Genomic DNA, 12,289 nt, shown 5'->3' on the forward strand with positions numbered 1-12,289 from the left:
TTTGTTTGTTTGTTTTTTGGTTGCTTTGTTGTACTTTATTATCTTTTATCTTGAATAAAGTCATAGAAAATTGTTCAGTTTAGCTCTCAGCAGCCCGCTTCTGAGCTCTGAAGAAACGTGCCTTCTTCTGGGCTATCCGATCTTTCTTCTGGGCAAGGGACATCTTGGGACGATTCCACCTGTTCTTTTTTTTTTTTTTTTTTTTTTGGCTGTTGTTGCTTTGTTGTAGTTTATTATCTTTTATCTTGAATAAAGTCATAGAAAATTGTTTGGTTTAGCTTTCAGCAGCTTGCTCCTGAGCTCTGAGGAAACTTGCCTTCTTCTGGGATACCCAATCTTTCTTCTGGGCAAGAGACATCTTGGGATGATTCCACCTCTTCTTTTGAACTTCTTTCTTGGGTTTCTTTTCATAGAATGTGTTCTCTCGTACAGCAGTGTGAGCTTTCTTACACGTCTCCTCCATGTCTGGAGTTACACTGTTCTTTATGTACCGAGAGAGCTGTTTCTTATAAATATCTTCATCTTCTCCCATTAGGTAACACATGTAGTTTGCAACGTTCTGGTCCATGATGTGCTTCCAATGGACTTCTGCATTAAATTCCTTGCTTTCATAATCAGGGAATCGCTTGGTACTGTGAGGGATAGATAAGCCTCCATCCACCGCTCCCTTTAGGGCCCATAAAAACTTTATTGCCAGTGGTGGTTCTGGCCAGGCCTGCATCCAAACAGCAGGTGAAGGCACCAGGTTGACCATCAATGCTTTCTACACTGTACTCATCTCCGGTCACTTCCACTTGACCTTCATAGATCCTGTCCATGCCAAACCTATTGAGAAGCCAGCGGGCCAGCAGCAGGCCAGTACAATATGCTGCAGCGTAATTCGTCAGGCCAGCCTTCGCACCGTATTTTGGTAGTTCGTGTGCATAAGCTGCGCAGACTATCATATCCCCTTCTAAACGGGCATAAGCAATCTGAGAAATGATATCTCTGTTGGTTACATGAACTATCATCCTGTATTTGGGTGTGTTGTACTTATTTTTATCCTGGATCGCCAAGCATTTCCGAGCATAGTAATCAGTTTTACCCTCTCGTCGTCTTCTAAATTTCACTTGGTATCTCTTAATGTAGGCCTTATTCTTGACAATTTTAACGAATCCTATCCTGGGAACAGAGACCCGCGGCCGTGGCTGACCTGCAGGCCCACAAGCACTATAGGGGGAAAAAAGCACCCAGCATGTTTTTCAAGCCATGGAGTCCAGACTGGAATAGTGCAGGTGGCCACGTGTGATCCAGCCACCTTAACCACCACACCTCAGGCTGGTAGATTTTTATGTAGTTAAATTTTACATGAAATAAGTAGCTCTGCTGGGCTCAGAAATATATTTTTAAAGATTTATTTCATCTTATTTATTATTATTATTTTAAAATTTGACCAGAGAGAGGCAGAGAGAAAGGGAAAGTGAGAAAGCAAGCCAGCAGATCCAGGACTTCAACCACAGTCAGTCATGTGCGGGTCCAGTGCCTTAACTACCACACCACCTGCCAGCTCCCAGATACATATGTGTTATGACGGTAGTTTTGGGGCCAGCAGGTAGCATGGTGGTTAAGGGCACTGGCCTCCCACATGGCCGAACACAGTTCACGTCCCGGACCTGGTGGCTTGCTTTCTCACTTTCCTTCTCTTTCTCTCTTACTCTGTCCCTCTGTGGTCAAACTAAAATAAATAAATAAAGTTAAATAAAATAATTCTTTTATTTTCTTTGAGAGGTTTTTGCTATAGTGCACATGCACTCGCCAGAAAGACAGACAGAGATAGAGAGACAGAAAGCGAGAAACCATCCCCCAGGAGGGATGGTCACACCACAATCCCTTCTCCTCCATTCTCCTCTCAGGATCTTGGGCATGCATGCACACACGCCCAACATGTGTTTAAGCCACGGGTCTGGGTCTTGAACCGCGGTCTACTACATGGGAGTCCAGCAACACAGCCACTATACCAACTGCTGGTCCCAACAAAATAATTCTTTAAAAATTTGTAATTTTATTTGCTGTAAAGTGATAAGGCCTAAATAGCTATGTTCCAAAATTCTCCTAAAACTGTAACTCAACATTTATTTTCATGTTTTCTTTAAACCCATTAAAATGTTAAAATGTTTTAAAATACAAATCCTAGTTACAAATAAACTACTTAATGTGAATTTAATTAAGGCAGAACACAAGTCTCTGGTATTAGCAATGACAAATACTCAAGGGAAAGTATCTTTTCACTAGAGACTTCCTTTACCAGCTATTCCCAAATGAATATTATAATAAACATTTGGAGAAGTCATTAGGTATGACTAATGGAATTACAAGAAAAAGAAATCCATAAATCTAAGAGCCTTCATGGGTATCGTCATGAAAGAAAAGGCAATATAAAAGCAAAAGCAGAAAATGTTCAGGGTTGTAAGAAGTTAAAATAAAGGAGGCCAATTTTTTTTCAAAACTTGAAAACAACACGCACGCTTTCAACATGAAATGATTGATAATTTAGCAGAGCACATATACTATATAAATAAAACAAGATGATTTCTCTATTATGCTTATAAAACAATGTAATTTTCCACTAGCTTCTATACAAAATAGAGGCATTCCCCTGAAGTGTAGGAAATAACTCAGTTCTCAAGTTCAAATTAGTTTAACTTGGAAAACATTAAACACAATTAAGATGCTATGAATATAATTATGTTGCCTTACAATGTGTTTCAGCAATTATTTTATCAAACATCGCAAAACAGGGGACCAGCAGTTAGCATAATGGCTATGTTGCTGGACTCCCATGTAGTCGACTGCAGTTCGAGTCTTGGACCCGGTGGCTTAAACTCACGCTGAGTGGGACCAGCAGTTGGCATAATGGCTATGATGCTGGACTCCCATGAAGTCAACTGTAGTTCGAATCCTGGACCTGGTGGCCTAAACTCATGCCAGGCACGTGTGCGTGTGTGCCCAAGATCCCGAGAGGAGAATGGAGGAGGAGGGATTGTGGCGTGGCCATCCCTCCCAGGGGGTGATTTCTCGCTTTCTGTCTCTCTGGTGAGCGCATGCGCCCTATAGCAAAACCTCTCAAAAAAAAACCAAAAAAACAAAAAGCACCCTGGGCTCATGTGCATGCATGCCCAAGATCCCAAGAGGACAATGGAGGAGAAGGGATTGTGGCATGGCCATCCCCCCAGGGGGTGATTTCTTGCTTTCTGTCTCTCTGTCTTTCTGGCAAGTGCATGCACCCTATAGCAAAAATCTCTCAAAAAAAAAAAAAAATCACAAAACATCACAAACTACTCTTTTTTCTGCTCCTAAAAGGAAACATGAACTGAAAACAAAAAACAGGTTTACACTCAAAGATAAACCAACACATGAAAGTCATTTTTAAAATAACTTTCTTCTTTGATTACAAAAGTACTCCCTGTTCATTCTTACCTGTTTATTACAGAAAACAAGAGAAGAGATCAGAAAGTGCACAAACACAAATGAAGTCTCACAACCCAGAAGAAATCTTTCAACGCCGATTCTCTTTTCTAAGCACAATTGTATGCGATTGTCTTGTCATTTGATTTTTTTAGCTAGTACCACATTGCAAACCTTACGTAGGTCATTAAATACTATCTTATGAAATGATTTCAAATAGCTGAGCAGTACATTATTGTATAGATACATATCAATGTATTGGAAGATTTAGTTCATTAACCTTTAATGCAGAACACTAAAATTTCCAATTTACTGATATTTTAAATAACACTGTAAAGAAGTCCTTTTGTTAAAAAAAATTTCTCCCATGAGAGAGAAAGAGAGAGAGAGGAGGCATTCCCAATGGAGTCTTGACACTGTGACCCACTCGCAGCCTCAGTCAGCCAGCATCACAGTGAGTACGCCTGGAGTGCACAGGTAGACCTCAGGACATGGACCTGGGGCCTTCCATGTGGCCTCAGCACTGCTGAACATTCTGTTGGTTCTGCATTGCCACTGCCCCACTACGGCTGGCCAGGACACCCTTTTACACAAATCTTTGAACACATTTCAGATTATGACCCAGAATGAAATTCATCTAAATCGAGTTGCTAGGTCAAAAGGTATGCATGCTTTTAAGGCTGGAGATAAATGTATCAAATTGCTCTTCAAGAAAAGCATCTAGCTAGCTAGCTATTATCTAGCTATCTATCAATCAATCATCTACCGACCTACCTATCTATTCATTGCTACAGGGTGCTATGCATCTACCAGAGACAGAGAGAAGGAAAGTGGGGCAAGGGGTGGATGGCCATGCTACAATCCCTTCCCCTCCATTCTCCTCTCTGGATTTTGGGCAAGCACATATGCTCTGCATGTTTTTCAAGCCACCTAGTCTGAGACTCAAACCCCTCAGCCAGCCATGTAGGATCCAGCCCTCTTAACCTCCACACCATCTGCTGGCCCAAGGAAAGCATCAATTTACAATATAGTGTCACCAATGAGTATGAAGGTTCCAATTTCTCCACATTCCCACACAACACTGGTTTTTTGGTTTTTCTTTTTTCAATATGTTTAATTTTTGTTAATCTGTTCACTTAAAAAAAAACTGTTGACTGAAAATATTGTCATTATTTTTATTATTTAATTTCTAGTGCAGTTGAACATTATTTTATATGATTATTGGTCGTTTGTATTTCATTTTTTGTTCATTTTCCTACTTTTGAAACCATCTTTTTCTTACTAGTTGTATTAGGAATATTAACCTATAGCCTTTTGTCATGTATGTTAAAATATTTTTCTTATTTTGTCGTTCACCTTTGATTTTGACATAAAGACATTTTTGTATTTATTTACATATCAATATTTTATGAGTTATTTCATAAAAGCGGCTGTTGTACTGTTCAATCTTACGAATATAATTGGAATGTAATGTTAAGTTTTGTCCAAGCTAGATGTGGGTAATAAAAATTCAAAACCATAATCTTTGAAGATGTTACAGTTGGAGGACGAAGCTTAAAATCCGTGATTAAGGTACTGAGTTATCTTAGTTAAGGACCCAGTCCTTTAAAATGTTGTGCTTTGCTCTCGTATTGCAAAATTAAGGGATTGTACTTCACCATCAACTCAGCCTGGGAGTTATAGCCACATCCTCCAGGAAGTCACATATTTTCTCTTTTGCATTAATACCTTCAATAGTTAAGGAGAGTCAGTCTATACATTACAATGAAATTAGTATTTTTACTTAGCATTTAAGCTCTGCAAAATAAACTCATCTTTAAGATATAGCTACATTCAAGCTTTCCATACATAGTAACATAAGTGAAATTACAATAAAAAAGTTTTGTTTTGTTTTGTTTTTTAAGAATGCAATACTGGGGCCAGCAGGTAGTGTGATGGTTAATGAGCTTGACTCCCACATGGCTAACCACAGTTCAAGTCCTGGACCTGGTGGCTTGCTTCTCATTCCCCACCCCCCATCTCTGGACAAATAAAATAATAATAATAAATTGTAAATAAATCATCCTTTTTAAAAAAAGAATGCAATACTATTGCATTGTATTCCCTAAATATTAAATATCTATACTTTTGGGGAAAGACTCTACAGTGTCTAACTATCATTATATTTCTCTCTAACTTGCTACCAGAAACAGATCACAAGTTCTGAAAGCATCCATTGTTTCATTCTGAAAGAGCTATGTATTTCTGGAGATTGCCACTTTGCTAGCTTTCTCAAGCCTAAAAGATGACCAAAATATTTTTTAGGGGACCAGAAGTTGGCATAATGGCTATGTCACTGGACTCCCATGTAGTCGACCGCGGTTCGAATCCCGGACCTGGTGGCTTAAACTCACGCCGGGCGCATGTGCATGGATGCCCAAGATCCTGAGAGGAGAATGGAGGAGAAGGGATTGAGGCGTAGCCATCCCCCCTAGGGGGTGATTTCTCGCTTTCTGTTTTTCTGTCTCTCTGGCGAGCACACGTGCCCTATAGCAAAAAAAAAAAAAAAAAGATTTGTAGAAACATTAAACAAAAACAGAACTAGCATTATTGTTAAGAGAGTGTTTTTCCTGTTTAAAAATATAAATACTTATTTAAAAGCTATCTTATAAAGTTAATAAATTCCTGTTTTTAGTATTATGCTTTAACAGATTAAGTGCTCGACAGTTTCTTTTACCTTTTAATACAGGCCATCTGATGACATTTGTGACTGTAGCTTATTCAAAACATCTACTACAGGTTGGATTTTTTAAAATATCACTCTTGCAAAAACACTGATTTGCCACCAGCTTATAGGCTCTGAATTTTAGACAACACAAAATCGTTTTTCACAAACTTTCTAATTTACTCTCACCTCAAGGCTGGAAAACCCCACTGAAGCTTTTAAGACTCTTCAGACAGGAAAAAAAAAAAAAAAAAGCTTTAATTGTAGGATCTCACTGACACAAATAAGGAAATTCTGAGTTATAGATACCTCACATTAAGCTTTTTCCACTGACATTGTAACTTTTGTCAACATTCAAAGAAAATTCAACCCTGGTCAAAGGTGACAGTTTGACAATCCTGGAAGCTAACATCCTCTGTTTATTTGAACAAGTTTAGACTGTCAGCACAGAGAACTTAGATTTTCTTGTCCGTGACTTGATCTCCCAAATTGAAATCACTACTTTCGGGCTGTGAAATCTGTTTCCAAAGTTTAATTCACAACCTACCTCTCCCCAAAGAAAAGTGCTGAAAGTAATTATTACATATGAAAAAGAATATACTTCTAAGACTAGATTTCAATGTCCTCTCCTTAGCTCTAAAAACACAATAATCAGGTTAAAAATCAGTAAAATTCTGAAGTCTACCTGAGACATCATAACAATAGCTATAAAAACTTTCAATCAAACAACAATAAGTGCCTTTAAAATAAGTTGTAAATAAAATGAGCTGGACACTTGAGTTCCTGGCACAGAAGCATGTGACAGGAACCCACCACACTGGAAAAATGATCCTTTTGTTTGTAAACAGAGCCTAAGACTCAGCGTATAGCTCTTCTCCTGTGATATATATGGTAACACTAGCGCAAGAACAAAAGATGACTTAGAGGAAAAAGTAAGACTTTCTCTATTTTAATATCATTTTCGCCAGGGCTATATGTATACTTTAATTGGAAAAAATATTTATCATTTTCTCCATAAATATATATATTAAAAAAACCCATCCTGAACCAAATGTTTTTCTACTAAAAACAAATAAGAGTTCATCTGGAATCCAAAGAAATAGAAGCCTTTAAGAAACTAAATGTCTGAGAATACCAGTTAGTGTAATGGCTATGTAGCTGGACTCCCATGTAGTTGACGGCGGTTCGAGTCCTGGACTCGGTGGCTTAAACTCACACCAGGCACATGTGTGTATGTGCCCAGGATCCCAAGAGGAGAATGGAAGAGAAGGGATTGTGGCGTGGCCATGCCCCCTGGGGGTGATTTCTCACTTTCTGTCTCTTTGTGTCTCTCTGTCTTTCTGGCGAGCGCATACACCCTGTAGCAAAAACCTCTCAAAAAAAAAAAAAAAAGAAAAAAAGAAACAAACAAACTAAATGTCTTACTATGAAGGGGTAGTTGCCCGCTCAAGAAAAAAAGAAACAAACAAACTAAATGTCTTACTATGAAGGGGTAGTTGCCCGCTCTCTGCAGTGCAGAGGTTAAGGAGGCAGCCCCTGGAATCAACTGAGTGAAAATCCAGTCCCGCCAGGACCAGCAATTTATTAACTTCTCTGTGACCAGCTCCTCATCTTTCACCTGGAGCTAACGTCCACTCCTGGAAGGACCATGAGTTAAAACATAGCAAGAGGGGCTGGCAGGTAGTGTGGTGGTTAAGGTGCTGGACTCCCACATGGGCGACCACGGTTCAAGTCCTTGAGCTTGCTTTCTCACTTTCTCTCCACACCTCCCCTTCCCTTGCCCCCATCTCTCTCTGGTCAAATTAAAAAATAATAAGAAATACAATTAAATACATAATTTTAAAAAACAACACAGCAAGAGCTGGAAACTGTCTGCTCAGCAAACTGTAAATGAACAGTAAGCATTTGGGATTATTTCTATTATCTTTATACTTCAAGACACATTTTCTCAAACTCATGAATTTTTGACATCTCATTTGAAGCACTTTCTAATTCATTAATTTTCTGTTTACTTCCTAAACGTTGGCATGATAGTTTTATAAAACTAGAATATCTTCCCAGATAAGTCCGTGGTAAACAAGCTATATCCAGAGTAGTAAATAGTTTTAATATAATCATGGATGTGGCTGTTACTGGTAATGTTGGCTTGATTTCCCATATTCAAAGAAATCCCCTACCAGGGGAAAACAAACAGTATTAGAAAACACTTGGGTCTGTCCTGTTATAATTGCTAGGTAAAGCCAAATTCACATTTACTAGCCTGGTGGGCCTTGAAAATATTAGTCACCAAATTAATCCCAACACATAACAATTGAGTGGCTCATTCATGTAGTTCCCCTTGTCTTCCCCAACCTTTCTCTAAGTAGTCAGAAAGGAAAGTTTTCATATTTTCTGAGAATCTCATTAGTGCTCTCAAACTATGCTCCATATCTTAGTGTAATTTAAAAAAATGAGTCAGCACAAGCACCTCAAAAAAACTAGCCATGCATACAATATGAGCTGTTTCTCTTCATAATTGAAATGTGTAAAAAAATAAAAATAAAAAAACCCAGATATTCAAAATGCCAAAGATGATGGGAGAATAAATGGAGAGTGAGTGTTGCAGATCGTGCGAGCTGGCTTCCAAAAATAGGAAGAAAAAAATAAAAGTTCTTTATCAATACATGTATTTTTTTCCTCTTAATGGTATATAATTCATGGGAAAATGGACATAATTATTAAGAACAAACCCCAAGAAGAAAATATTCTGTAATGCCACAAATGAATATAGTAGGTGGGTGGACCGGGGATGGGAGGTCAGAATACTCCAAGACTAACTTCATTTGCAGATGACATGATGTACAGCTGTGCACCATGCTAACTAGTGCTGCCCTTAGTAATGCGATTTAAAATAAAATTTAAAGAGGTAAGCTGCTCCTAAGCTGCAAACACATCTGCATGCCTAGGTGGTCATTACACTTCTTAGCATGGAGTGAGCCTAAGGTCCAGGAAAAGAACACTTGCTTTAATCACTTAAACAATACTACGCGAATAATGCGAATAATTCGAATAATTCTTCTCAGGGTTCCACTTAACTCATTCACCAACATGTATCTGAAAAGTGATACCTTGTAAAAATTACCCAAGAGAGTTACGAAGAGTTGTAAGGTTGAGAATGACTCCTCCAGAGCTCTTTTATCTTACTATCCTAAGTTTCTCCTTATTCTTGTCTAATTTCTCCATGATACTGCAACACGGCTTGGAGGTGAGGTCAGAAGAACTGCTCTAGTCACTCCCTTAATTCGTGGGGCTCTATATCATGTAAACTGATGGCAATTGTCCTTCAAAGCTCTGACATTCAAGGCTACATGTTTCAACTCTTAGTGCTGCTCCTGAGTTCCAGGTACCTTGGTGGAAGCAGAGAGTAGTGGCCACATTTGTCTGTTAACTGTGCCTTTGTTGCCCTTGCTGTTAAGACGCCTTCCAAGGCTGCTAAGCCTTGATGAGAACTGGGGTGGTGGTGGGGGAACTTTAAGAACATCTTGACTTTCTAATTGAGTACTCGGGTTTAACTCAGTAAAGCCATCATCATGAGGCAATGCAGTGGGTCAAAGACAAACCACATGGCATCTGATGTTTGTCCTTTTATGTTTAAAATAAAAACGTGGGGCCAGTTGGAGGCGAGGTGGTTAAGGCAGCTGGAACTCACGTGGCCAACTGCGTAATTTGAGTCCGAGACATGGAGGTTTGGAAAACAGGCCGGGCATGTGTGCTTGCGTGCCCAAAATCTCAGAAGGAAAAGGGACTGCAGTGCAGCCATGCCCCCGGAGGGTGCATTCTCACTTTCCCTCTCTCTCCCTTTCTCTCTCTCTGGTGAGCCCACGCACCCTATAGATTTTTTTTTTTTAAAAGTTACACAAGAAGGTTAACATGTGGACCTAATTTTAAAAATACAAACAGGAAGCACTCCCACCCCAATATTACCATTTAAAAAAAAGGAAACCAAACCTCAAAGATACCTTCCAAGGAAGTCATGGGTGTGACCAAAACTAACAAAAGTAATAAAACGTCATGTAAAACTCTGAAACCTCCAAATGTGAGGGTCGCATTCAACCAACTAAAAACCTAACACACCTGTACATAACTCTGCTTCCAATTAGTAACAGTAGCATAGATTTAGATATGTAAAATAACCCCCCAAACTGGCTTAGGTTTTTCAGCAATAAAGGATCAACCATGATAAAATATACAATGTCAATATTTTACTTCACAATTAAAAAACAAACAAAGATTTATCAGTATGATGCTTACAATTTAAATGTACAAAAATACCTGTCCGATTAATGGAAACTAGATTGTTACATTTGACTTTCTAATTCCCAGAAATAAGCATTTAAAACCTGCCTTGTTTCCAACACTGCAGGGGGAAAATACTTCCGATTTTAGAACAGTTCTATTCACAAAGCTCAGATTTTAGAACATGTTTTTCCTTTACATATCATATATATTTGGGGGTCTGTAATATTTTGGAGCTAACTTGTGAACATTATTTTTATTAACAGGTTCCAGAGTCAAAGCATTCTGGTACTCTCTCATATAGTAAAAGGGTATTCTTCTGAAGAGCTCGGTAACCTGGAATCACCTCTTTAAAGGAGTACGTTTCAAATGTGCAAAAAAGAAAAAAGTCGTAAGACTGTATTTTTTTAACTTCCTTTTGTCGAGATAATCTATCAATCCAATCGTAGTCTACACTCTAACAGAAGGGGGACAGTATACCACTAATAGGATGGCCAATAACCCGTGAATAAATCTGAGATACAGACTTACTTGTAGGGCCCTCAACCACTTCGGCTTCCTTTGTTTCTACCTTCAACCTGCATCTAATCTTTTTTTTTTTTGGAGAGGTTTTTTTGCTATAGGGCGCGTGCACTCGCCAGAAAGACAGAGACAGAGAGACAAAAAGCGAGAAATCCCCCGCCCCGTCAGATGGCCACGCCACAATCTCTTCTCCTCCATTCTCCTCTTGGGATCTTGGGCACTCATGCACACGCGCCGGGTGTGAGTTTAAGCCTCCAGGTCCAGGACTTGAACCGCGGTCGACTACATGGGAGTCTAGTGACATAAGCCATTGCACTAACTGCTGATCCCCAACCTGCATCTAATCTTGAGCATGTTAGTTACTTATTTATATAACATCTGCCTTTCACAAGAAGGCTACCTGTGTCTTCCACCTTCATAACAACAAGCCAAGTGCACCACAAGCATGTTTATAAATATAAACATAGCACAGATCACAAATAACTCAAATACTAGCCATTTTGGGGAAAAAATGACATTAAGTACCCCAAAGAGCGATAAATTAACCCTCAGTTTTGATGTAGTTTTTCCACATAAAATAAAAACAAAGTCAATCGAGAGGAAGCCCACGGAGATGAAATGAGAAGTCAGAGCATAATAGGAAGTGTTGACCAAAATATTTATGTTGTAACACTCCAAACAATGATAGCATTTTTTTCTCTACTATCATACAGCTCTCAAAAGTATACATTTAAGAATTTAGTTTTTACCACAATCTACATTAATATCCTATTGACAAAAATATTAATACTGAAAAAGACTACTGAAAAGGTGGGATAATTTAATCAGGCGCATAGCAACAATTTTGTGCATTTTAGTTCCAAGTTACGCAATACCAACCTGCTGGTGATAGAAATCAACTTTTTTTTTTCCTGATGGTTTGTTTAAAGAAAAAAAAAAAAACCTCTTCATTCCTTTCCTGTGTCTCAACCTGGTGCTTGAAAATTTCACCCTCCAGAGGCTACAGAAAGCAAGCCCTACTGTAATAGATAACACTTACCTATTAACGATGTGGTGCTGTCTTAATTAAACACGACACGCACCACGAATTGCCACATAGTGAATTTTCCTTATAATCAGCAACCCCTTCTTCCATTTAGCACTATACATTCTAAACTGTGATCCACCTTCCATAAGATGGAAATTGGTACCAAAACAAACAAAAACCCTGAAGCCTTAAAAGGAAGTCTATCAATAGGATTCTCCCCATTTGAAATGATCAGAACTAATCCAATTCACAGTGTTACAAAATGATATTAGAAAACCATGGAAGATACACTAAATAAAATATGTTCTCTTCTACCA

General features: G+C 38.7%; 1 pseudogene; it reads right to left on the reverse strand.

Moving 5' to 3' along the window:
• Positions 1 to 274: 274 nt before the first annotated feature.
• On the reverse strand, positions 275 to 1,223 carry LOC106735666 (60S ribosomal protein L5 pseudogene; annotated as a pseudogene).
• Between the last annotated feature and the right edge of the window lie 11,066 nt (positions 1,224 to 12,289).

The sequence above is a fragment of the Tupaia chinensis genome, unplaced genomic scaffold (assembly GCF_000334495.1).
Source record: "Tupaia chinensis unplaced genomic scaffold, TupChi_1.0 Scaffold000477_1, whole genome shotgun sequence".
In the NCBI taxonomy this organism is placed as follows: Eukaryota; Metazoa; Chordata; class Mammalia; order Scandentia; family Tupaiidae; genus Tupaia; species Tupaia belangeri.